Below are 25,745 nucleotides of genomic sequence, written 5' to 3'. Positions count from 1 at the left end.
TGAAAGGAAATGTAATTAATCCTGAAGTGATGACAAGAACAGAGACGGTTGCTTCTTCCTCCTTTCCCAAGCAGTCCATGCAAACCTAGAATCTGAGCCTATGAGTGTGCCAGCATAGCAGCCCTTACTCAAATCTTTGGCCCATCTTCCGGACCAGATTCCTCCCTTAAGCCCTATTAAATAGAGATTCTGGAGCCATCACTGAACAGACAGTTGGAAGAAAAGGAGGAAAGAAAATTGATGCTTTAACAACCTGCCTATCAATACGTGAAGGTGTGGGAATGTGTTCGTGACATCTGGAAAGGCTCTGAAGGGGTTACCTGATTACCCAGAGGGCTTGATTGTGCAGGCTCTGACCTTTGCACAACTCACCACTAACTGTAACCTCCATGTGGCCCCTCCATCTGCACATCGGGGGTTGTCATATGATTTGCCTCATGAGGTTGCTGTGAGAACAGTGTATGGAGGAGGCTTGGCCAATGACTTGTACCTACATATATGTGGATGCTAAATTAACCATTTACTTATGACTTCATAACCTTGCCACATTTTGGGGGCAGTAACAGGACAGACACTGTATTTTTCATTCATTTGATACATACCTGTTGCTTCTTCTTTCTGAAATCCCAGTTGAATTGCTGTGGGGGCCTTATGTCACAAGGGTGATTAGCCCACTCAGGGGTGTGGGGTTGGTACAGAGCCACCTAAAGTACCAGGGCAGCATGCGTTGGAAGAAGGATGAGCCTGGTGTGTTAGGGAGTCCTGGTAGGAAGCAAGGCTTGCTTCAGGGATGCTTCTTGTAGGTAAGTAAGTGCTTGCTGGTTGCTTGAGGACTGCTTATTGCCTCCAGGACCACTACCCTGTGCCCACATAAAGTCTGGTACCTGGAAACCTCCCATATGGGGGCTTTGAGCCTTCTGCTGGTCAGGTAGTGGAAGGAGCACTGCACCAGGAGTCCTAGGACTGGTTTCTAGCTCTGGTTCTTCTATGGCTCAGCCAGGGGGACTCTGCAAGTTGCATCTTTAAGTGGAGAGATGACCTCTTTCAGCTGATTCCTCCTGAGTCTCCTCCATTGTATTGAGAATTGGGGAACATAATACCCCCAAACTCCCTCTCCCCAGAGAAGTGCTGGAACACTTACAAATAAAAGGCACCTGTGGCCCCAGAGGGTGTGTGCGTGTGCGTATGCGTGTGCGTGAGGGGCTTTTCTTACTCAATAGCCCACTTGCTGACTTCCATCCTTCTCCCCCTTCCTCTCCTAGGCCTCTCAGTGGCCATCAGGGGTCCCTACAGAATCACTTCTCCACAGTGGTGGGGTCTCAGAGCCAAAGGGTTTCTGACCTTCGCTGTCAATAAAGGTTCTCTAGTGAAGACGTTATAACTGACGGGGGCCGCAAAGACACCGACTACAGGGTTAATGCTCCGAAGTCCAATTTACAAAGTTTTGGTAAGTCAGCCGGCCCAGGGAGGGGAAGGCGGCCCCGTGATGGCAAGGGAAACAGAGGGAGGGGCGTGGGGAACTCTGTCCAGAAAGAGGGAGTACCAAAAACTTGTCGAAAGGCACCCGACCGCCCCTCCTCGGGGGTACCGGCCGCGCCGCAGTGTCCGGGCCCCTTCCCTCAGCTCCTCCAGACCTCAGGGCCAGTCACCTGCCAGGGGACCCCGGGTGTCCGGGCGTGCCCCCTGCAGAGAGGGGCCAGGCTCCCGCCAGGGCGCCCCTCTCCAACGGGGCGGAGGGACGCACTGCTGAGGGACGGCGGGGGAAGCGGGTCGCAGCCAAGCGCGACCCCCGCCGGGCGGCTGCAGCGCGGGCTCGCGGCCCGCGGGCTCCCACCCGGCGGCGGGGCGCTGGGGCTTGGCGGAGGTTCAGCCCGCCCGCCGCCGCCACCGCCGCTCCCCGCCCCCCGGGGCCCTGGAGGCTCCGCGGCTGCCGGAGCGGGAGGTGGAGCCGAGCCCGCGGCGGCCGCGCAGGAGGGAAAGTTCGGCGGCGGCGGGAGCAGCGGGGGCCGGCCGGGCAGCCCGGAGGGCGCCTCGGGGTGAGTCGGGTCCCCTGCCGGGGCCCCCGGGTGTGGTGCGCCGCGCGGGGGCGTCGGTGCGGCTCGCGGGTCCGCGCAGCTCCGCGCGGCTTCCTCGCGCTGCCCAGCCCGCGACCCCGGGGCGGCTGGTGCCGCGGGGGACACGGTGCAGCGCCCCGCCTCCCGCCGTCCGCCGTCCGCGGGGGTGCGGGGGTGCGGGGGTGGGGGTGGGGGGCTGCGGGCGCCGGCGGGGAGGGGGCTCGGCGCGGAGGCGGGGGCTGGGGCCGGGCGGCTCGGCCCGGCGGAGGGCGCGGCGCGTTCAGGTGGACGCGCGAGGACGCGGAGCTGGCCGCCGGGGACGGTCGGCGGCCGCTGTGTGCCGGCGGTCACTTTGGCTTTGCCACCCTTTCTCGTGGCCTTTGACTGTTTACTTGCTTTCTCCAACACGTACTGAAAAAGTAGGCTCACACGTGCCCGCGTGACTACTTTGCTGGCGTTGGTGTATTATTTTTGCTGGGCTGGAGAGGGTGGAGGGGGCGTGCCGAGGGCGGCCGGTGGGCAGCGTGCTCGCCTGCCTTGGACCGGGGCCGGCGGGCTTGTGTCCGAGGGTGAGCGCGGTCCGCAGGGCGCCCCGAGCGAGAGTTTTGTGCTGTCAGTAGAGAGAAGCCTTTCTTTCGAGGGCATGGTCTGGGGGTGAGGGTTTTGAAGCGCCGGGAGGAGGAGGAAAACTGTACAAAGAGAAGGCGAAGCTGTTGTCTCCGCGACACTTCCTGCACCTGCACTACCGTCAGTGATTTTGAAGTTACCTTTCCATCGACGTGCGGAGAAAGAGCGATGGGAGAGGGAGAGATTTTAACAGCACTGTACATGCCCGAACAGTGAGGCTTGGGAAACACGAATAAATGCAAGAGTGGCTCCTTGGAGTGGTTTTTACTTAAATGTCGTTAGATAGGTCTAGGTAATAAAGATAATTAACTGCTCTCACATCTTTTTACTAGAAATTTAAATTTAATTCTACCGGATTTCTTGGATTTTGTTAACATTGTTCATACGAGGCAGTCATAATTCGTGGAGTATTACTTGCACCGTGAGCATTAATAAGCCCTGGGCAGTGCTGTCATGTTGCTAATTGGAAGGAGAAAAGTCTTTCAAACTTGGAAATAGAAGCATATAGGAAAAAAACCAAAGCCTTAGTCATAAATAGTGCCTCGAACACGTGTAATAGTGCTTAATAGAGTATGAGATCCTGTGGTGTGTTCCCAGGGAATGTCAGTTCCTGGAAAGCAAGAGATGGGCCATACCTAAATATTTAATAATTCCTCTACATTGAATTACCATACTATATGTTCTCTAAATTATACGGTATTGAAATGCCTTAATTTTGTTAATCTTTGTGTTCCAAATCTCGTCCGTCTGCTTGCAGGCTGTATTAATGGGGTTCAAAGGAAAATCTCAAACTTTGGGATTCACCAGTTTACAGTGAAGCAAACATTTGCTTTGCCATCCCAGGTACCTGGGCTCCAAGCAGCCTCTCCCGTTTATCAAATGTATAACCTTGGGCAAGTCACTTACCCTTTCCCAGAGATAGTCTCCTATTTCGTAAAATGCCAATAATATTCCTCACGTTATGGAGGTATTAGGCAGAATGAAGTAACATTTAGGAACTTATCCCAGTGCTTGGAGCATGCTAAGTACTTCGTAAATGTTGTCTCTTGCCTTTGTCTTCCTTTATTTTCAGGAATCCTCAACTCTGGAATGTTTCAACAGTCTTTTTTTTAATTTAAAAATCCTGTGCCATCTTATTTTCCACTCGTTCATTCATTCAACCTCATTTTGTTGATGAACCTCAGATGCTGCCCTGTATATACTGAAAGTGAGGAGCTGACCCTTCGACGGTGGGGGTGGGCAATACTTCAGGTTTTCAGGTTTTTCCTGTTGGTAAGAACGCATTACAAGGTCATAAGGTGGTGAATTGTACTTCCCAGTTTCTCTATCTCTGTCCTTAACTAATATGATTACGTTGAAAAGAAATAACAGGAAACTCTATGAGGGTGCTCATCTCTCCTGTTTACCCTGCCTCCATGCCCAGCTCAGTGCCTAGCAGTGTGTAAGGGCCTCATAAGTATTTGTTGATTTAAATGGAGAAGGTAATGAAATTATTCCTCAGGTCCCATCCTTTTTATATATATAAATTCCTGATGAAAGGACCTTGGGATTCTAAATGATGGCCCTATTATATTAGGGCTAATAGAGGTTATTAAAGAAGCAAAGCTCAGGTAGACTGTATTACCTATTCATTCTGCCCTCGTGATAAAGCCGTCTTAGAAAATGTCTAAAGCCAAGTTGGAGCAGCAGCTTCACCACTAGGGGCCTCCTCTGCATAGTGTATCACCCTGGGCGGGTGTTTATGGCCATTATGCTGTCCTTTAAGGTAGCAAAGGAATTAAACTTCCTTGGTCCTTGACATGGAATCCTTTATTACAAAAGGGCAACCCTGTGTGAAAAGCATTACCAAAGACCTAAAAATAAGTGAAAGCCGTCTTAAATGATGGATTCGGTACCGTTTTAGAATCACTTCAGAGGTTTAAAGGAGATTTAAGGATGGGCTTTTTAATTTGCACATCCTTATATTCAAATATATGATTTTTTAAAAAAGTAATAAGGCAAATATATGATTTTGTTATAGTATCCAAGTTTTTAGGTATGTCTCTGGTGAGGCTTATTTTTTATGTTTTAATGTTTTAAAAATTGCTTTATTTCCTACATAGGTACTTGTAGCACTAACAGTAATACAAGTTGTTTCTCAAGGAATGTTATCCTGGTAGTAGAAGCTTCTGGTGTCCCTCCCTCCTTTCCCCCCTCCCTCCCTCCCCCTCTCTCTCTCCTTTCTTTCTTTTAAAAGAGGACCACGTTAAATTCCAACTTTAAGAAATATGTTTCATTGCATTCCAAGATGCGTCATTGAAAGGTACTTTTCTGTGAGTTTTTGAAAAGACCTCTTACTTCAAAATTCTAATTTGAATGAAGTTAGTCATTGGGACTGTTGAACAACTCAAAGGTGTGTTGGTGTTTTTGTCAGATGTAATTTGCTATTTGGTGGAAAAATTACAATATATGTAAGCACACATTATTACTAAAAATATTGCCATATTGTTTACAAATGAGTAAGAGAAAATTCCAGGTTTTCTGTGAAATTTAATTATAGTGGCAAACTAAACACCATCAGTCTTTAAAGTAAAATTAACAACATTGAGAAAAGAGATCAGAGCATTGCATTGTAGGCCCAAATTCTTATCAAGGGGTTTCTTCTCTTGGCAGAATGCCTCTGAGTTCAAAAAATGATCAGGCATCCAATTCTGATTTTTACATGGTGGGATTTTAAAACAAAGCAATCTGTTTTTCACTGTTTTTCTTCCATGGTCTAGATTTGGACTCTTTAGGGAACTGAGTAAGGGGAATAACTTTTGTGTAAAGGTCAGAGATAATTTTTATTATCACTTTTCTTTGATTAAGTGAAAGATGTTTGGATTATTTTTAGGATTCTGAGTATATAAAATGTTTGGATTATTTTAGGATTCTGAGCATATAAAAAAGTTAAAACAGATCCTGTCTGCATAAACTGATGCTTCTCTGGAACTGGAAGAGTATTGTTTTCACCCTCACACATCCAGCCTGTAAGGGTGTGGTGTCCCCCTGTCTCTCCCTCCCGGGCTGATGCAGGGTCTAAGCCACAGTGAGAGGTATAGAGCTATATGCAGGATGAGGGCTTTTAGCTTGGGCAAGAGCCCCTGAGCTGACCGAGATTACAGATGCTTGAGGTGGCAGGAAATGAATGTCTTTATACCTGGGAGTCATTTTTAGGAAACTCCGTTGGGGAGGTGCCTCCTGGAGGGACAGAAATGGTAACTGTTTGCTAGAGTTTGCAGTGGAGTGTTTGGAACCTATCACTTAGCAAAATATTACCTTGCCACACAGATACTTTTTGTTGTTTTTAGACAATGCAAAATGTAACATTTGGTTATCTGGGGGTCAAGTATGATGCTTTGTTTCATTATCACACACAGGGACATTTGAGTTGATGTAGGAAGAAGGAAGCAGGAGGTGGGGAGGAGGTGGATGGGAATTGTCTATTTCCACCCAACACCAGGGCCTGCCTTATTTTCATGTTCCCACGTGGCACATGGCTGTGCAGCTTAATAATACGTGTTGTTCGCTGGTGACTTGGGGTTTACTCATCTACTCTGTTAATGCAATTACTGAAATGATGGTCTTTGACTTGGGTCGTGGGTACTCTCAAAAGTAACTTTCTACTTCTGTCTCCCATTTGTTAGAAATTTGCCAAATTTAATGCATCAGTTAATGCATGTAAACAGAGCTGCTGCCAGCCCACGGGGTGCCCCTTTGTGGTGGACCACGCCATGCCAGGGTACATGGCACGGTAAACTGAGAGTGGACTGAACTTCAGCCCCACTCACCTCCTGCTGGGTGCTCTTGTGTGGCATCAGCTACACAGCTGTGTGTGATGCTCTTGTCTGGGAAAGTGGTTAGAACAGTGCCTGGCACATAGTAAATATCGCTGTTGGTGGTTATTGTTACTATTTTTGTAGTACTGATGGTATTGCTTTCAGGGTAGATCGTTTTCACCGCAATCATCTGGAACAGATGATCCAGGTGAATTTAGTGCTTGTAATAACATTTGTGAAGGTGATTAATTTCAGGTTTCTTGTCGCACTTCCATTATAGTTCTCCTCAGGTGATGAAAATGGCTAACACTCAGGGCCACTTACCCACAGAGCAGCTGCTATGCTAAGTGTGGGCCATGAGTCATTCACTGAATCAGCACAACTACTTCAGGAAGCATGTGCTATTAGTATTTGCCGTTGACGGATGAGAAGACTAAGGTTTAGAGGGTGTCTTACTTGCCCCGGGTCAGTTTGTGGGTTCTGTGCCTGGGCCTTGAGTTCACATCTGCCACGCCTGGCTCTACGACTTGAGCTCCTAACCTCTGTGCCGTCTTAGAGAATGCGGAGAAATGGGAGCCCTTTGCCCTGTTGGCGGGAATGCAAGCTGGTGCAGCCACTCTGGGAAACAGTATGGAGGTTCCTCAACAAGTTAAACGTAGAGTTATCCTACGATCCAGCAATCACGCTACCAGATATTTACCCAAATACAAAAATACTAATTCAAAGGGCTATATGCACCTCAATATTTATAGCACCATTATCCACAACAGCCAAATTATGGAAACAGCCCAAGTGTCCATCCACTGATGAATGGATAAAGAAGATGTGTGTGTGTGCACGCATGCATGATAATGGAATATCACCCAACTATAAAAAAGAATGAAATCTTGCCATTCACATTTGCCATGACATGGATGGAGCTAGAGAGTGTTATGCTAAGTGAAATAAGTCAGAGAAAGACAAATACCATACCATGGAATTTAAGAAACAAAACAAATGAGCAAAGGGAAAAAAAGATAGGTAAACCAGGAAACAGACTCTTAACTCTAGAGAACACACTGCTGGTTACCAGAGGGGAGGTGTGTGGGGGGATGGATGAGAAAGGTGATGGGGAATAAGGAGGGTACTTGCTGAGATGAGCACAGGGTGATGTATGGAAGTGTTGAATCACCATATTGTACACCTGAAACTAATATTACACCGTATGTTAACTGGAATTTAAATAAAAACTTAAAAAAACCCTCTGTGCTATCTTTTCTGGCATGAGTACTCACTGCCTTGGCAGTCCAGAAAACATGTTAGTATTCCAAGGGTTAGCAAAATGTGAAAACTTTGATTTTCCTTAGATTATTGTATTTATATCCATTTCTGGACATGACGGAGCAAGATGACAAATGAATTTTTATCAGGAAGTCTGCTTCAGCATTTTTTTATTTATAGATTTTTGTGTGTAGCTTTTTCTAGTAGCTCAAAATACAATACAATGTGGTACAACTTATTTCTGTACAACATTTAACTTCCTATCAAGGCACTTTGCAGGCGTGTTATAAGTAGAATATATGAATAAAATCAAGTGTGTGGGTTGCAGAATATTAAGGTGTGAAGGCTGGAATCCACCATTCATGCATTCATTCAACACATTCATTATTCGCCCCTTAGGCAGTCTGCTGGACACTACAAAAATGGCACGTTGGGAAGACAGCTTGGAAGGCAGTGGAGAGGAAAGCGTTTGAGCCTTGGGAGCTAGACAGTCCTGGGCTTTGAATCCCAGCTCCACCACTGACTGACTGTGGCTCCCGCTCCCATCACTGAACACCTCTAAGGGCTTAGTTTCTTTGTGTGCATGATGGGGGTAATCATACCTTATAGGCTGTTGCAAGAATTAAAGGAGTTGTGAAGGGAAGGAGCCAAGCCAGCAGAGGTAGTAGGTGCTGCGGATAGCGGTGCTCTTCCCCTTCTTTTCTTTTTTAAAGATTTATTTATGTATTTGAGAGAGAGAGACAGAGAAAGGGTGCGTTAGTGAGCCTGCAAGCAGGGGGAGGGGCAGAGGGGAAGCAGACTCCCCACTGAGCAGGGAGCCCGGTTGCAGGGCTTGATCCCAGGACCCTGAGATCATGACCTGAGCTGAGATCAAGAGTCAGACGCTTAACTGACTAAGCCACCCAGGCATCCCTTTCCCTTTCTTCTTGTCTCTTTTCATTCTTTCCCTTTCCACTCCTCCTGCCCCCTCCCCCCCCCCCCCCCCCCCCGCTTAGGGGGGCATGGTAGGGATAAAAATATCTAAAGAAGAAGAAAAAATATCTAAATTTAAGGTAGACTGTGATGAATTCATTTAAAATGTTCCTTTCTGCTTCTCCCTCTTGGGTCCTGGGACAGACCTGGTGTTGGGTGATTCGTGAGCTGGTGCCGGCGTATGGTTCCTGTCACACTGGGTTGCTACCCAGGCTGGCCAGAGGAGGATGAATCCCAGAAGGCAAAGGCAGCTTGGAGCCCAGGATAGGTGCCTATGATGTAGAATAAGGTTGGGGTCCAAGGGATGAGCATGAGGCTCTTTTGGGGAGTAGCTGAGAACTCAGGTCTCATGAAAATTAGAACAAGCTAGAAGTGAAATTGGAGGTGGGCTGAGTAGAAAGGGTTTGGGATCTAGGTGGAGAGCAAGGCATGAACATGAGCAGCTTGTTCTTGAGAGGCACAAGGTTGAGTCATGTGGCTCAGATGTGTGGCTCTTGGCTGGTTGGGCTCTGCTGAAGAGCTAGGAGGAGGTCTGCAGCCCTCTGTGTCCCCAGGTTGGTGCATTGCCTATTATATGCTTCTAGCTCCTTGGTCTCCTACTGCAGGGTTTTTCCAAAAGCAGTGCTTCCTCTTTTAGCAAGGCTAAATCAAAATTATTAGTTGTCGCCAGTTCCCCTCTAGATCTTCAAGAGGTAGCTGGACTCACAGAAAAATAAGCCTTTTTTTTTTTTTTGGTTCCAGTTGGAGATGTGGTTACATACACCCAGATCTGTTTCACAGGAAGGCAGGGAGCCAGGTGCACAGGGCCCACAGTATAGAATCCTGCTTGCATTTCTGTAGAGTGGCTGTGTTGTAAGATCAGGGAATGTTTTTAGAGAGATGTTCCTAGTGGTTTTATGATAATGAGCCACCTTGTTTGGTGTCCAGGGTAGATGCTCTGTGCAGTAGGGAGGGAATGTAGGCTTTATAAAATCATTACAGTTTGGGACTGTGTACCTCAGCCAGGGGCAGGAGGCCTCAACTCATTATTTATTATGTGTTGGCACAGAGGCATAAACCAGCCCTTCTGTGAATAAGCAAACAGAACCTGCCCAGGTGCAAGAGGAGATTGATTCAGGGTTTTTAAAAAATGCAAAACATTTAAAAACAGTATCGAATTGGGGAACAGTCTGTTTAAAGCAAGTTACTGTAATTTTCAAAAGCCCATTTTATTTTTTATTTTATTTTTTTAAGCCCATTTTTGAGAATTAGTAAAGTGTATTGAAATGAACAAGCAGACTTAAAAACAACAACAACGGAAGGATAGCTTAGTGGGAAGAAGAATAGTCCTTGAAATGAAATCCAAGTTCATATGGTTCTTGGGAAGATTAGGGGAATGAGGGTGTGTGCTGAGCACTCCAAGTGAGAAAGTACAGGAACCAGTGGACTGAATGAGGAAGCAGCACCTTGGCGAATGGGGTTGGCAGTTGGAGTCCATTCACCCAGCTTCACTGCTCCACTCTTTCTTCACTCTGTGATCTTGGGCAAATTCCTGAATTCCTTAGACCCCAGTTTTCTCATCTATAGAATGAGGATAATAGTTCTTATCATATTGGACGGTCTGCTGATTGATTTAGATAATGTATGTAAACTGATTAGCACATGGTAAATAATGCTTATCAGTTGTTATTACTACAAAGGCACATAGGGAGGAAGCATGGAAGAGAAAACAAGGATCAAGGAGTATTTGGAAGACTAGGAAGAACATTCTCTATCTGTCCTGGACCTTGAGTTTTCTAATTCTACTCTTGGATAGTTTTAATGTCTTAAGTTCTAGATGATTTTAATCATATATGTCTTGAACACCCACCTTGTATATGTCACTATGATAAGATGCTTGGATATGGACACTAATCCCAGAAAACCACCTTTGGTATGCTTATGTAACTTCCAATTTTATTTTTTGTTTATTTTTAATTTTTAAAGATTTTATTTATTTGAGAAATAGAGTGAGCACGAGAGAGAGCACATGAGCAGGGGGAGAGGGAGAAGCAGGTTCCCCTGCTGAGCAAGGAGCCCGATGCGGGGCTTGATCCCAGGACTCTGGGATCATGACCTGAGCCGAAGGCAGATGGTTAACGAACTGAGCCACCCAGGTGCCCCAATAACTTCCAGTTTTATACTGAGAGGAGCAAGGTGGTAGCTGGGACTTACTGTTAAATAATGAATTCCTGCTGTCCCTTGGCTACTTTAACTAGCTGTCCAAAGGAGAGTAGCTGTCCTTTTCTTACTTACCATCTATTCTATACATAAATGGATAGGGAATAAATACTACTTCTTGGGCCACTATAGATGTAAGTAACTCAAAATATCCAGGATACTTTTGGATATCTTATATGCATAGAAATAAGATTTATTTAAATACCTCTGTGGCTACATAATGAGGAACCAGGGGAGGAGACTTGTGTTCTGGGGGGGATTTCTTTGGATGTACCTATGACCTGTCAGCTCTGGCTTCCACTTAAAGCATGTTCTTTGGGGGGAGGTTCCTTTTGTTTTTTCACTAAACTCATGGCCCATAAATTTCCTGGGCCTGAATAACAGGAGTGAGGTCAGTTTGAAGAGTGTGTGTACATGTGTGTATCTCTCCTCCAGATGGACGTGTCGACAAGTTGCTACAGGAGACTAGATTGATGGAGGAAGGATTCCAGAGCTGACTCTGTGGCCACGAACACATTCTTAATCCCTAAAGTAGGAATTTAATCATTGAGACTCAGGGACCATTTGAATGAAAAGCAATGAAATTTGTGGACTGTGAATGGAATCCAAATGGAGGTTGAAGCCAAAATCTGAGCATAAAGCTAGTAACTCCGTTGGATTAAGTAAGCTGATTCAACATCTTGGGTCTTAAGTTGTCTCAAAAATGTTTTTTCTTTGAAGAGAGTATATTGTTCACTTCAGTAATTAAAAATCTTGAGGATGTTTTCCATGAGTATCCTTTGGGAATATAGGAAAATTTTTCCAGCTTCACTGGAATTATTTTTTGTCTTCGTCTGAGAATGAGTCTGGACTAAAACCTGGGTCACTATTAGTGTGGATAACAGAGACCATGAGATACTTCTTTAGACCCTTTATGCAGGGCAGGTGTCTTCAGGTTCATGTTCTGGGGGAAATGAGGTAGGAGTAGTTGTAGGAACTATAAGCTTTTTGGATTCTCTCCCACTCAAGAGAGTGATCCCAGGAACTGACTGTAGAAATGATTTGCTCACTGACTACCTGGACTGTGCTTTCTTTTCCATCCTTTCAAGATGGTGAATTTTATTGATGGCTAAAGGGTGGCCAGTGAGTATTTATATTTTCCACCAGTGTGGGGCAGGTGGGAGGTGGGTGATGGTCCTTTATAGAACCTTCTGGTTGCTGGAAGGCATGAGGAGGTGCTTGACTTGTGTGATGGTCCAGCTTAGGGTGAAGATGCATGGGAGACACCTGCTTCTCTAGATTCCTTTCCCTGGTCTCCATAAGTGACTGTTTGATTATGCTTGGGGCAAATGTCATGCCAGTGTGAAATGGACAGGTATTACTGCTGCTCCTAATCACTTAGCAATGAGGGTCAGAGAATGAATGGAGAAGCTTCGAATAAAGATGGCCATGTTTATTTATTTTATCTAGATGAACTGGAAATCTTTCAAATGGTAATATTCCATATTTGAAAGAGACACATGGGCTCTGGAGGATTTGTAGACTTCATTTAATCTTGTCATTGACTTGCTGGAGTTAGAAGTCAAGGGTGAATCATTGGTTGACAAAAATACATCAAGAACAGTGTCATCTCTGAGATCATTTGGTCTAACATCAGTATTTTGCAGAAATAATAGCACATTAGAGATCATTTAGACTATCTCTGTGTTTTGCAGATGAACAGAAAGATGCCCAGAGAGGCAAAGTGACTTATTTATGATGACCCAGCTACTTAGTAGAATTCCATTGTTAGGAATGGAACTCAGGTACATTGTTTCCATCATGCATCATCATTAGGCCACCATGGCTAGCTGGCTGGTAATTTTAGGTGCCCCTACAACGATGCCACTTAAATACCTGCACGTTCTCAGGTTGTTTAGAATCTGGGTATGGCCCTCCTACTGTGTGCTTGGCACTGTGTTCAGGGCTAGAGATGCATCGATGAAAAGACAGGGGTTTCTGACCTCAAGGAGCTCACAGTAGAGTTAAATACAAAGAAGGGAATGTATCATCAAGCTATGGCTTAATGACACGCAGAACATCTTCCCTGGGGATAGTAAGCTCTCAGTGCCCACTTCAAGGCCAAGGGGATTGGTTTTTATTTCCTGTTGACTTGACAACATCAGAAATGGAAATCACAGCAATAAGCTTTGTGAATCCAATTGAGTTTAAATGCTCTCAGCTTCATCTGTACATATCCAGCTAGTGGATTAAAATTTGAAATCTTTTGTTCTCTGCACTTCAAATCCATGCTCTTTCTGGAAAGACTTGGTAAGAATAGTTCTGGAGGGGTTTGTTTGCGGACACAAATAAAAAATGGGATTGTTTGTGCCAAAGAGAGGTAAGATGTGGATATGGGTATCATTGCCACTAAGTCGGTGGTTGAAAAATTGGTTTTTCAATTAAAATGGGGCCCATTTTATCCTGGGAAAGCAGAAATGGCAGAAGGTTAGGAAGAAATCCACGCTGTGCTAAACACTATTTGAAGCACTTTATTTGTGGAATTTTTTTTAAACCCATGCAGTGTTATTTGAGGAACTGAGGTTTATATCGATGGACTACCTCGGCTGGATCAGATGACTATGACAGGCAGAACCAGCATTTGAACGTAGATCTGTTTGCCACGAAAGCTCCTCCTTGCAGGACTGTCACCGGAACTCCATGGGTACCAGGCATTACATGGTGGTGGGCACTGTCGTTGCTTCTCTGTCCTCCTTGGATGAGTCTGTGGGCTCCTGGAGCATAGGGATGGCACTTGACACAGGTTTTCAATATATTCCAAGGAGTGTATAGCACAGTGTGTAGGCACAGTGAGCTCTCTGTGACTGTGCATGGAATGAACAAATGCAGCCATTTAAAAGTCAACAGGCTTAGTAAGCAAGTGGGTTCATGAATGGGCAAGTTGCCTTCTACGATCTTTGTATTTGCATGCAAAGCTGGCCTTAGAGAAACCGAACAGATAACCCACCCTTAGAAATCTCTTACTATGATTTGCAGTTCATAAGTATGCCTGTTTTTAACTATATTCCTATGTACTGTTTTCTTTGTGTTTTCTTAAAAGCTACCTATAAAACAAATTATGTATTCATAATCTTGTGGCAGGCTGGGTGGATTTAATAGAGTCAGGAAAGCTTCCAACACATTAAGTGTTCTTGAACATAATAAAAAGGAGGACTAATTATCTAACTGGAAAGATTATAACAGAGATGTTGGACATCTTGACTCAGTGGGATTTTTGACGGCAGCCAAGAGTGGTTAGGAAAAGACAGCTTTGAGAAACAGCAAAGATGAGTTTTTTTGAACCCAATTATTTTATTAAATCTATGGTGTGGGTGTACCTATAAGCAAGAGGACAGGACTAAATAATGCATGGAGTGTCTGGGGTTGGAGTGGTAATTTGAAAGTACGTGGTTGGTGTTCACAGTTGGAGCCTGTGAGATTTTACATTTAATGATTATACCTTTCCTGGAGCCATCTGTCTCTCTCTTTAATAAGCAATATTCCTTATCAGGCCTGATTTGTGTACATTGATTACACCATTATACTTGTTAAATATTAAAGCATTTTTCCCCTTGTGTGAAGTCTAATTAGGCAAAATGGTTAGTGCAAGCCTGGCATTATCATTCAGAATCACAACCTGGTCATTACCGACAACATACCTCAGATTCCTGATCATTTGTCTTTTTTTCCATCCCCCCTTCTATCAGAGTCCAGTTACCAAATAGAGTGCTGGAGCCTGGAAGTTTGATGAGGGGTTCAACACTGTTGAGCTGTTAAGAAGGGTCATACTACAAAGCCAGTCAGTAAGTAGTTGCATCTTATCCATACTACTGATAACAGGAAGAATTTTCGGTATCAAGCCACTGTCACCCGAAGGGCCATAAGGTGATCTGTTATGATCTTTTTCAACTTATTTCTTCTGTACAGTCTAGTTAAAAAATTTATTTGCGTCATTGATTTAAGAGCAAGCATTTAATTAGTACAGGGCCCAAAATAAGATTATTAATCACTCTGATATCTTTGATAAGTTATCTCGCATCATTTTGAGGCAACCACTGTAATGGATGTTGTCTTTTTTTTTTTTTTTTTGAGGTATTCATAGTACTTTCTCATTTATTGTTTAAATTTCTAGAAGAATCTGCAGTCTACAGTGAGCATGCACAAACACACAGGCACACATGTACTCACATGTGTGATCTGGGGCTGATGGGCATGAACCGGTTAGGAATAGGCCCAGTTTATTGCTTGTTATTCTCAGGGAGAAAAGATTTCAGGCCATAAGTTTCATGTGATGTATGTTACCAGGCTAATAGGTTTTTCCCTCTCAGTAGTCCCAGCTGCTTGTGTTGGGGTTTTTCAAAGTGCCTTTATCCCTTTACAGCTGCAAGTAGCAACAGCATTGCGTTCTATTTATGCATTGTGGAAAGCAGCCTGAATATCTCCTTAAAGTGAGAATTTATTTTGAGTTGTTTTTGTATATAGTCAAATCAAAATGACATTTGGCTCTGGACTGAAATACGGATACAAAGATCGAAGACTGGAAGGAACTTACAGATTTTCTGCTTCCCAAAGGTGGAAGCTGCCGCTCGGAGAGGTGAAGTGGTTCAGCCAAGTTCACGTGGGTATTAGCAGCAGGAACTGGGGCTCTGTTGTTCCATACCACTTTCTCTTCAGGGCAGTTGGAGACCCTTGGCAGAGGATGACATCCGGACCATTTCCCATTTCCCAGGCCCTTCACAGGTATAGGGTGCCCTTGGCCTGGGCGGGTTAGAAACGATTTGAAGGAAAGATTGCTGCTTTACAACCAGCTGAAGGCAGAGAGGCTATAATCTGAGTCTATCTGGGCTTACAGAAGAATTTACATTTTATGTTTGCTAATTGGCATATTGCTAGAAACGGAGAACTCTGAGCCAGTGCCTGCCTTTGAGAATCCCAGCAGTCAGAGCCTCACTTGTTTTGTTTATTAACATGGAGTAATAACAAACATTTATATTATACTCACTACGTGACAGTTGCTGTCTCGGAATTTTAGGAATATTCACTAATTTAATACAACAATGCCATGAGGTGGAACTACCGTTACTCCCACTTTACAGATGGGGAGACTGAGGCCCAAGAAGTTCAAAGTATTGCTCAAAGTTACACAGCTACTAAGAGTCAGAGCTGGGGTTTGAATCTTGGCGTCTGATGCTCTTTAGCACTGTCCTATGCTGCCTCTCACTAGGATGAAGATTTTTGTGAGGATCAAGTGAGATAAGCATACAAGGAATATCAGCTGTCATTGTGAGTAATAATAAAGCTAACGTTGCCTTAACAGCAACAATAAAAATCTACATGATCAGCACCTTCTTTTCCCACAGACAAGCTCCAGAAAAGCCAGATCATAATCAGAAAGTTGTTTTGGCTATTACAAAGGTAATGCAGAGAGAATTCAAAAGACTTTATCAAATGTCGCTCCTGCTCAGTGTTGGTATCACCAACGTAGAGTCGGTCAGTGGGGTCAGCTCAGTTGTCCCCTACCTGTCATCCAGACAGTGAAGAAGATTAGGTATGCTAAGGGCATTGTCCATGCCGCAGAACTAACCACCACTACTACAGAAGTTGCTAAGAACAACACTCTGATGTTTTGAGGAAATCTTTCAACCACTTGTAGAAGTCATTTTTTGACCAGCTTCCTCCATTTTGTGTTGAGTTTACAGCCTGATTCTCAGAGTGCAGTCTTATCTCCAAATTACTTTGCTATGGAGTTTAGATATTATTTTGTTTTTGTTCTTTTACATCATAGGCTATGAATAAATACATGTATATGTAATGTGTTCACATTTTAACTTATAATAACAAAGTGAATAACTACCCAGATAAACATCTAGAATGTTCTCTTCGAAACCCCTTGCATGCACTTCCTGGTGGTATTTCCTTCCTTCATCCTGGCCCCCACACCCACCCCAGGGGTAACTGCTCTTCCAAATACTGTATTGTTTCCTTGCTTTTCTTTCAGTTTTACCACAAATGTGCATCCCCACGTAATGCATTGTTTTTGTCATAGGCAGTTGAGTTGGAAAGTTTGACTAATATCTCAAGATGTACTAGATAGAAGTTACTAAAATAAGTTGTGAGAAAGAGCAAAATAGGCATTTTCAAAGGAAATATCTGAACATCAGGTTCACAGCTCTTGAAAATCTTCAGTCTGACTGTATAAAAAGCATCGATACAAGATTTGTAAGGGGATTTATTTAGAGAAGCTGCTGCTATGAGTCTGCATCATCCCATGTTCCTGGAAGAAGCATGAGGTGGGGGAGCTGTCCCTCAGTCCCAGCCTGGAGAGAGGTTGCCAGTGGAGCTAGGAGCGCAGCGGACTGGCTCTGACTCTGGTGAGATGTTTTGGTGGTGTGGCTGAGTGGGGAGCAGCTGCAATAGGGCTACCCCCACTGCCAAGTTTGTTGGAGCGATTGTGCATGCTTCCCACAGACCAGATGCGGCCCATGCAGGGATGGAGAGCCAGCCTGGAACCCTTTGACCTCTGCCCAAGTGGCACAGTCAGCAGAGAGATTATAAAGTGAATTTCAGGGGCTTAGGTGGGGGTGGCAAATGAAGAACTTGAATACATCACTCATATCACAAGGATCTTGAGAGGAGCCCCATAAAACTACCCATAAGAGACAGGGAGTCAGGTTTAAGTAGCTACTGGTTCAGAGAACGTGAAGCCCTCTGTACTAGTGAGCAGTACATTTGCCGGCATATAAATGAAAGAACAATGGTAACACAAAATAGAAGTTTATTTCTCTCTTACATAGAATAAGTCAGGAAATAGGCAATTCATGGATGGGATGGTGGCTCCACACAGTTATCAGGAACAAGCCTCCTAGTTCATTGCTCCCATGGCCCTGAATGTGGTCCTCAGGCTCATGGTCAGGGGGAGCTGCTAAAGCTCCAGCCATCACATCATGTTTCAGGCAGCTGGAGGAGAGGAACGGCAGAGGAAAGGTCTGCCCCATCTCTTTTAAGGATTCTTTCAGAGTATACCCCCATCATTTTCGCTTACACCTCATTAACCAGAGCTCAGGCACAGGGTCACACCTAGCTCTGAGGGAAACCAGGAAACCCAAGCTTGTTTGGGGCAGCAATGGGCCCAGCCTAAAGTTGGGATTCTTTTTGTAAAGACAAAGGGGTAATGGACATCGGGAGGCAGCAGCAGCCTCTGTCACTTTATTTTAATGGCAGCAGCAGTGAAGTAGCTGCCGCTAGCAGGCAGGGCAGGAAGTGGGTGGAAGAGATGGAGGCCGGCAGACGGCCTATACAGATCTTAGCTGGGGGTATGGGGTGGAGCAGGAAGTCTTTTTTTCTTTTTTGCCTTACTTAAAGTGTCCATTAATATAGTGAACTTTACATTTCATTTTCTGAATCACAGTTGCGTTTTGTGACTTAAAGTAAATTTAGGACTTTGTCACCTGTAAGTGGCAGAGAATTATGGGGCCTGCTAGAATTTCCCTTGAGTAGCGAAGGTTTCCCTGAATATTCCTTGAATATTATATGAATTTCAACGTGATAAGGTTTTTATTATACATAACCACTGTGCCATTTCCACACCTAAAAAAAATAATAATCAGCCTTTAAAATCACCTAATACCCAGGCCATATTCAAATTTTTCTTATTTTGTAACTATGTATGGTGATGGATATTAACCGGATTTATTGTGGTGATCATTTTGCAATATATACAAATATAGAATCAGTTACATTGTACACCTGAAACTAATATAATGTTATATGTCAGTTATACCAAAAAAAAATGCATACTCTAACCTAGTAAGTCTGCTCATAAGGGTTTATTCTTAGGAGAGCATCAGACTAGTATCTAAAGATACAGGTAAAGTAGGAGAGATGTGTGGGGGGATGGGTGAAATAGGTGATGGGGATTAAGGAGAGCACTTGTGATGAGCGTCAGGTGTTGTGTGGAAGTGTTGAATCACTGTATTGCGCACCTGAAGCTACTATTACACTGCATGTTCACTAACTGGAATTTAAATAAAAACTAAAAAAAAAGGATATAGGTATATCATGTTCATTGAAGCCTTATCTATAGAAAAAAATTCTAAAAATCAATGGGAAATGGTTAAAACATTATAGTACCTCCAGATAAAGGAATTATGATAAGCCATTAAAAATGATATAGATGATGTGAAAATTTGATTAAAATATTAGATGATGTGAAAATATGATTAAAATATGATTAAAATATTTGCCTTACTTGTGATGTGAAAATATGATTAAAATATATTGATGAGTGAAAAAAAATTCCTTATCTCAAAAAGTATCTTTGTTTGTTTGAATCTCAATTGCAAAAGCTGAGCATGTGTGTTAGGTGTATTTCAGCTGCGTGGAAAAGCATGCATAGATTAGCATGTGGTGTTTCTCTATCAGCAGAAGGACCTAAACCTCTCAGCACACACAGTCCCTTGTGCCTTGCCTCTGTCACCCTTAGATGAAAAGTCTTTTTTAGAAATTGTGGAGGAGGTTAGTGATAATCCATATCGATACAAAACATCATGTGTCACACAGCTGCTGACTCCTAGATCGGAAAGCTTGAGACAGTGGAGTCTGACTTGATGGTTATCCTGGCAAGGGAATTGATTTATTCTTAATAATGGAAGGTACAGGTCTTTGAAGTGAGAAATAATAGAATCTATTTTACGCTTGAATAGAATTTCACATTGACCATTGCTAGAACGTGGGCTTTGGATGTGATGCCATAAGGAGCATGTTCCAAGTTGACAAGAATGCTTTATAAAATTGTGTATTTAGACTATATGGATAGGATTGTTTTAATTCAAATCGAATTTACTGGACACCTTCCACAGAAAGCACTGCCATGTAAAACAAAAGAAACAGAAAACAATGGGTTTGATAGGCTCGTCCTGCCTGTTCTCCCCAGTTCTGTCCAGATGTTCTGCTTTTTGTCAAATTCTGTGATTAATCCTCAGAAATCCTCTTTCACTGCTATCCCATTCCCCAGTATGTCACTACAAAGGGGTGGTTAAGAAGTATAATCATTTGAAAGTACAGGTACTTCACTTTTTAGTTATTTCTATTATATCCTCTTAATATATCCAAATGAATATCTATATCCAAAATGAATTTGAGATGTCTACATGATCTGCTTTTAGGAAGAGCAAGTTAAGAACTGCAACAAATCCAGTATGGTCAAAGTTACATCACCAAACTGTCCTCGTAGGCTGCAGTAATGCAGGAGTATACAGATAGCAGTCCATATAGTGAGGTAGTGTACTTCACAGTAACATAATTTATAAAGATCCACATATGTAACTTTTTTGCAACTTGATCTATTGCCAAAAGTAAGGTGTCCATGAATACTTCTTGCTTTTGGTATCTATTGTAAACTCTTGAACTTTGACATTATTTTTGTTGTTTCTTCTTTTAACACATGCTCATTGGACCTTCGCTATGTGCCCTGTGTTGTCCTGACGCTGGGGGAAAGCCACATAAAGACACAGCTGCTTTTTATTCTAATTTCAGGGTCGGGGAAATTTAGTATCTAATTGAAAGGTCAACTCCTGGCGAGCCAGGATTTGTTTTCATGTTCTGGTTTTCAAGAGATGGTACGAGCACAGCAGCTAATTCTGTTGCATGTTTTTATGGCAGCTGATAAATAGGGTTAACCACAGTAGACAATTATCTTAAAATGGTGTATCCTGTAGAAACACCCATAAAAACTCTCTACTTTTTTATTTCAGGAAATTAAAAATAGTGTTTTTGAGTGCAGATTTTTCTTGTTAGTTCATGTCCGTCAAAGACCATAGGAAGAATACAGTTAGCTGTCATATTAGTTTACTTGAAAACATGCCATCTTTAGCACACTAATTTCTAGAAAAGGGAGATCTGAGTCAAGCTAGGTTGATCCAGATTGCAATGTTCGCTTACATTACCTGATTCTCTTAACTTGGAAGATTTAGAATGGATTGTAAGAAAGGGTTTGGCAAATGGCACTTTTTAAAAGAAACAATCTTATTTTATTTTCTGTGTGCTATCAGTGCCTCATGGAGATCAAAACTCTAATGCCATACAGAATTGAAATGCCAAAGGTAGAGCTGCAGCATGTTCTGATAACTTGGTTATTATTTGATTCAACATTTTAATTTATTTTCTAAACTATTCATGGCAACAATTTAAAAGAGATTCTTAATATAAAAGTATAGAGGATGCTGACAAGTAAATATCTGTTGTGTGTTGATTAAGAATTAAAGCCTAAGCAAGAAGTTTTTTTTTTTTTAATTGTGGTAAAATATACATAACAAAAAATTTATCATCTTAACCACTTTTAAGCTTTTTTTTTTTTTTTTTTAGATTTTTATTTATTTATTCATGAGAGAGAGAGAGAGAGGCAGAGGGAGAAGCAGGCTCCTAAGGAGCAGGGAGCCCGATGCGGAACTCGATCCCAGGACCCTGAGATCATGACCTGAGCCGAAGGCAGACGCTCAACCATCTAAGCCACCCAGGTGCCCCTAAGCTTATTTTTGTTACAAGTTATTTTGAGGCACTGTGTTCTAGCTAGCCTGATGGAATTTCTTATGGAAAGGTGGCAGCACATATTCCCTGGTCTTTAAAAAGGTTGTAAAATGGTGTGTCACAAACCCCCTTCTTGAGAGAGCTGACGGTTCCCTTGCTTTTTAAGGGAGGCCTTCCCCTTCACCCTTGGCATGGTTAGTTTCCTGATGTTTCCATGTGTTCTCCTGCTCCTCCTCCTAGGGCTATCTGTTCACAGTCCCCCCAAACTCCAGAATGTGTCCTGGTGGCATAAAGAATGCAGGAGGCCAGGTTCTGGTCTGAGTGTGGTGCATGAGGGCTGGTTTCAGCTGGCTGGGGAACTGAGGTTCCCGGTTAGCAAGGAAGTTCTGGCCAGGGGCAGTTGGGGTGTAGGTTGCAGGATGATTAGAAGATGGAACACAAGAATTCCTTTAGTGTTATTGACAAATACAAGCAATTTAAAGGACACGCTGCTCTAGGAATAGTCGGAGGGATGATCAGAGACCGTCTGAAGGCTCCGCGGCCATGTGGGCTGCACTCTTACTGGGGGGTCCATGCTGCTGTGGTCACTGTCTGGGTCTGGGGGGGGACAGCTGCCAGGTGGATGCACATCCAGGGCTCTGCACACAAGGACAGATGGTAGTCAGCTCAGATCGATGACCTAGTTATTCCCTCCTGTGGGTCCACTTCATGCATTTTACTTTTTGCTCATTCCCCCATCCTCCACCTTTTTGATTGGGTAAAGTCCATTCAGAATAGCAGCCCACTTCAACATTGTAATTCCAGCCTCAGCATGGACATAATAAAAGTTTAACAATGCAGAACATTTTCAGTCATCTAGCATAAGCAGTCTCTCCATTAGCAATTTGATTGGAAGTCCTCCACTTTGCAAATTCTTAGTGACTGCATTTTCACACCCTTCGACAGCCTGCCGGGGGCGGTGCCGGGAACCACCCGTCACATGACCTAGTAGTTCTGTCCTGGGTCTTCATACTCCTTTGCTTGGTTTGGAGCATTCATATATAGGAATGGTGCGATTGTGGGTCTAAAGAAGGGAGTGTGATGACTGTAAGCATGCTTTTGACTTTGCATTTCTCAGGGAAGGGGCTTTCTGCTTTTCTAGAACCGCTGCAGATGAGAGGTGTGATTGCAGGCTGGGGGGAAGGGTTCACCCAGGAGTTCTCCAGTCTGTTAGGCTTCCCTGGCACCCCCACCCTAAGGTTTCCCCCTCTGCACACAGGGGACAGCAGTGACAGCAGCACCCCAGTCCTGCTCGTGTTATCTGAGCTCCCTCCAGGGAGCTGAAGGGTGTCGGGGATGAAAATGATGGCATTTCCCCAGTGCAGAATGCTGGCGACTTCTCTGGGACACGGTTCAGCTCTTCCTCCTTACTGCTGTGGAGTGCCTCTCAGAAGGGGGTCCAGGAGCCCCTCCAGGCCCTGGGTAGTGTGAGATTCCCCTTCTCTGTGTGGTCAAGACAGAAGACAAGAAAGGGGGTGGGTGTTCCCGTCACATTCTTAGGTACGTGCTCCGGCCTCCTGCAGGGGGCTGTTCCTGGGCTGGGTGGCTGAGGAGAAAGACAGTGCTAGCTTGAAGAGAAAGGAATGAAAGCCCGTCAGTTTGGCTTGGAAAGGCCCCCAGCCCTCCAAGGTGAAAGGAACCTGTATCCAGAGTAGCTAGCTAGCTCTCTGATACTGAAGCCTCTCCTCAGCACCCTGGGTGGTCCAGTCTCTTTGAATACTTCTGGGAACAGCAAACCCCTGATTTACAAGGCAGTCCATTCTGAATCTGGGTGGCTCAGCTAGAAAGTTTTCCATGTGTTTTCTACAGTTTCTACCCATTGGTCCTCAGTTTTGACGCTTAGAGGCATGAAGAACAGTGGATAGGAATGGGTACCAGTCTGCACATAAGCACTCTCTGGAAATAGGCAGCCAGTGATGTGACAAGCAAGCAGGCAAACACACACATGAATCAAGGAGTGGAGACTTCTCTGCACCTCCATGTGTTATTTTGTGTTATTTAACTTCCTTGGTTTAACAGCCCAAAGGCTTCTGAGTGTGTGGCTTAATTTTCCAAAGATACTACTTTTCTTCCTTGTGACAATGGTACATTTCAACTCACACTTAGTTGAATCCCATAGGTCAAATTTAACTGGCTTCTACCGTGATGGAAACATCCATGGGATATTTTGTAAAAAGAAATAGAGGAAATCTGTGTTAATTGCCTTGGGGAAATACACTCAGTTTCAAAAAGAAAAGGAGCAGTTAAAAATTTTCCCTTGGTAAACTCATTTAGTAACATGACATTTGTAACCCATTACTCCTCAGAAGCCTGGTGACTTGCTTAAAGGACAGTTTTATTTTAATCTTTTATTTCATCTTCTTGAAAGGCCCAGGCTAAAGGTCTGTCAAGTCTCCTGGGACCGAGGAAAGGGTTAATTTTTTCCACGGTGCAGTCATACACACCTCAACACATTCCAGAATTTTTGGTAGAAATTGTAAGAAAGTATTAAAAGTTGAGAAATGAATGAACAAGCCACCTTTTTATGCGGCGGCAGCGTGGCCCTTCGTTGAATGACTAGTACTTTATTCCACAACTGCATAAATCGTGGGCTGAGATGTGGAGGGAGCATGTGGCCTCGAAATCAATGAGGGTGTGTGTGCGTGTGTATTCACATCAGAAAGAGCCTGTGCAAATAAGATGAGAAGTCCCACCTCAACTCCCAGAACCCTGAAGCAGAAGAATTTCAAACAAATCTCTATCTTCAGCCCACACTGATGTGTTTCGGCATTTTTTCGGGTTTCTTAAATAGATCATTCTCACTATAGCACTGATAATTCTTGTTATACAAAGAAAGAATGCTTTTCCTTTGTCCTTGTTCACTTTTTATTTTGAAGGCTGACTTGTAGATGTGTTAATTTTTTCCAAGTCACATACCTGAAATACAACTGTAAAAAATGAAACTGCTTTTTTTGAAATAATGTAGAAATTGTAATGATTTCGGGTGCCTGGGTGGCTCAGTTGGATAAGCGACTGCTTTCGGCTCAGGTCATGATCCTGGAATCTCGGCATCGAGTCCCCCATCGGGCTCCCTGCTCAGCGGGGGGTCTGCTTCTCCCTCTGCCCTCTTCCCTCTCGTGCTCTCTCTCATTCTCTCTCTCTCAAATAAATAAATAAAATCTTTAAAAAAAAATTGTAATGATTTCTACGTTCCTTTGTGCTGGTCGCTGTCGTGTCTTACACAGACTAATTCCCTTAATCCTCACAGCAGTGGTCTGAGGTAGGCAACACATGAGCTCCATTTTACAGAGGATGAAGCTGAGGTGCCGAATGGCTAAGTAACTCACCAGGCCGTGCCTCTAGGTCGTGGGGGAACCCAGGTTTGAGCTCTGGCCTCCTGTCCTGAGTGTAGACTTGAATCACTACTTGTCGCAGCCTCCTAGAGCGTAGCTAGTAGAATTGCTGTCACCCTTGTAGTGACATCTTGCTTCCCCTATATTAATTAGGAGAAGGCCAGGAGGTTACAACAAAGAGACTCAACAATAATTTTAGTGGCTTAAGGAAATATAAGTTGTTTTTATTTCCCTCTCATAGGGTCTGAGGGGAGCATTCCAGGTGAGCAGGACAGTTAGGCTACATGGAGTCTTTCAGTGACCTGGATTCTTTCCATGTCATTGCTCCATCATCTTAGGGACCTTGTCATGTGTATGGTGGGAGCTGGGTGGTGGCCACGCTCAGATTCTACCCGTTGGGAAGGGGAGAAGAGTGTGGAGTGGCAGGCAGAGCTTCTAATTTTTTCCAAGTCACATACCTGAAATACAATTGTAAAAAATGAAACTGCTTTTTTTTGAAATAATGTAGAAATTGTAATGATTGCTACATTCCCTTGTGCTGGTCGCTATCACGTTTTACACAGACTACACAGACTAGGCCCAAGTGTGGCATGCAGTACTTTTGCTCATCTTCCTCTTAAGAGAACTTAGTCACCCCTACCTTGGTCACATGGCCACACCCACCTGCAAGGAAATATGGGAAATGTAATCTAGCTATGGTGTTAGGAAAAAGGGGAGAGCAGAGTTTGATGGACAACCAGCAGTCTCCACCATGTGTGTAAAAAAGAACATAATTATCTTGATAAATAACATATCATCACTATAAGAAACCTGGCAAAATGGGATGCCAGGATAGTTAGTTGGTTAAGCGTCTGCCTTCAGCTCAGGTCATGATCCCAGGGCCCTGGGATCGAGTCCCGCATTGGGCTCCCTGCTCTGCTGGG

At 43.9% G+C, this 25,745-nt stretch overlaps 1 protein-coding gene across 2 annotated transcripts in view; it reads left to right on the top strand.

Moving 5' to 3' along the window:
* Positions 1-1,886: 1,886 nt before the first annotated feature.
* The window catches only part of CSGALNACT1 (chondroitin sulfate N-acetylgalactosaminyltransferase 1), a 343,648-nt gene continuing 319,789 nt past the window's right edge, over positions 1,887-25,745 (top strand). The window contains exon 1 of one of the 2 annotated variants that reach the window (XM_045879960.3): positions 1,887-2,036. The gene's annotated coding sequence lies outside the window, so the exon portion shown is untranslated. The remainder of the gene's footprint in view (positions 2,037-25,745) is intronic. The other variant, XM_054508640.2, reaches the window with a different exon arrangement.

The sequence above is a fragment of the Mirounga angustirostris genome, unplaced genomic scaffold (assembly GCF_029215605.1).
Source record: "Mirounga angustirostris isolate CCGP_5_RB_7025 unplaced genomic scaffold, mMirAng1.0.hap1 SCAF_2, whole genome shotgun sequence".
In the NCBI taxonomy this organism is placed as follows: domain Eukaryota; kingdom Metazoa; phylum Chordata; class Mammalia; order Carnivora; family Phocidae; genus Mirounga; species Mirounga angustirostris.
Note: the sequence above shows the minus strand (reverse complement) of the source record. Positions and strands in the feature narration are given on the sequence as shown.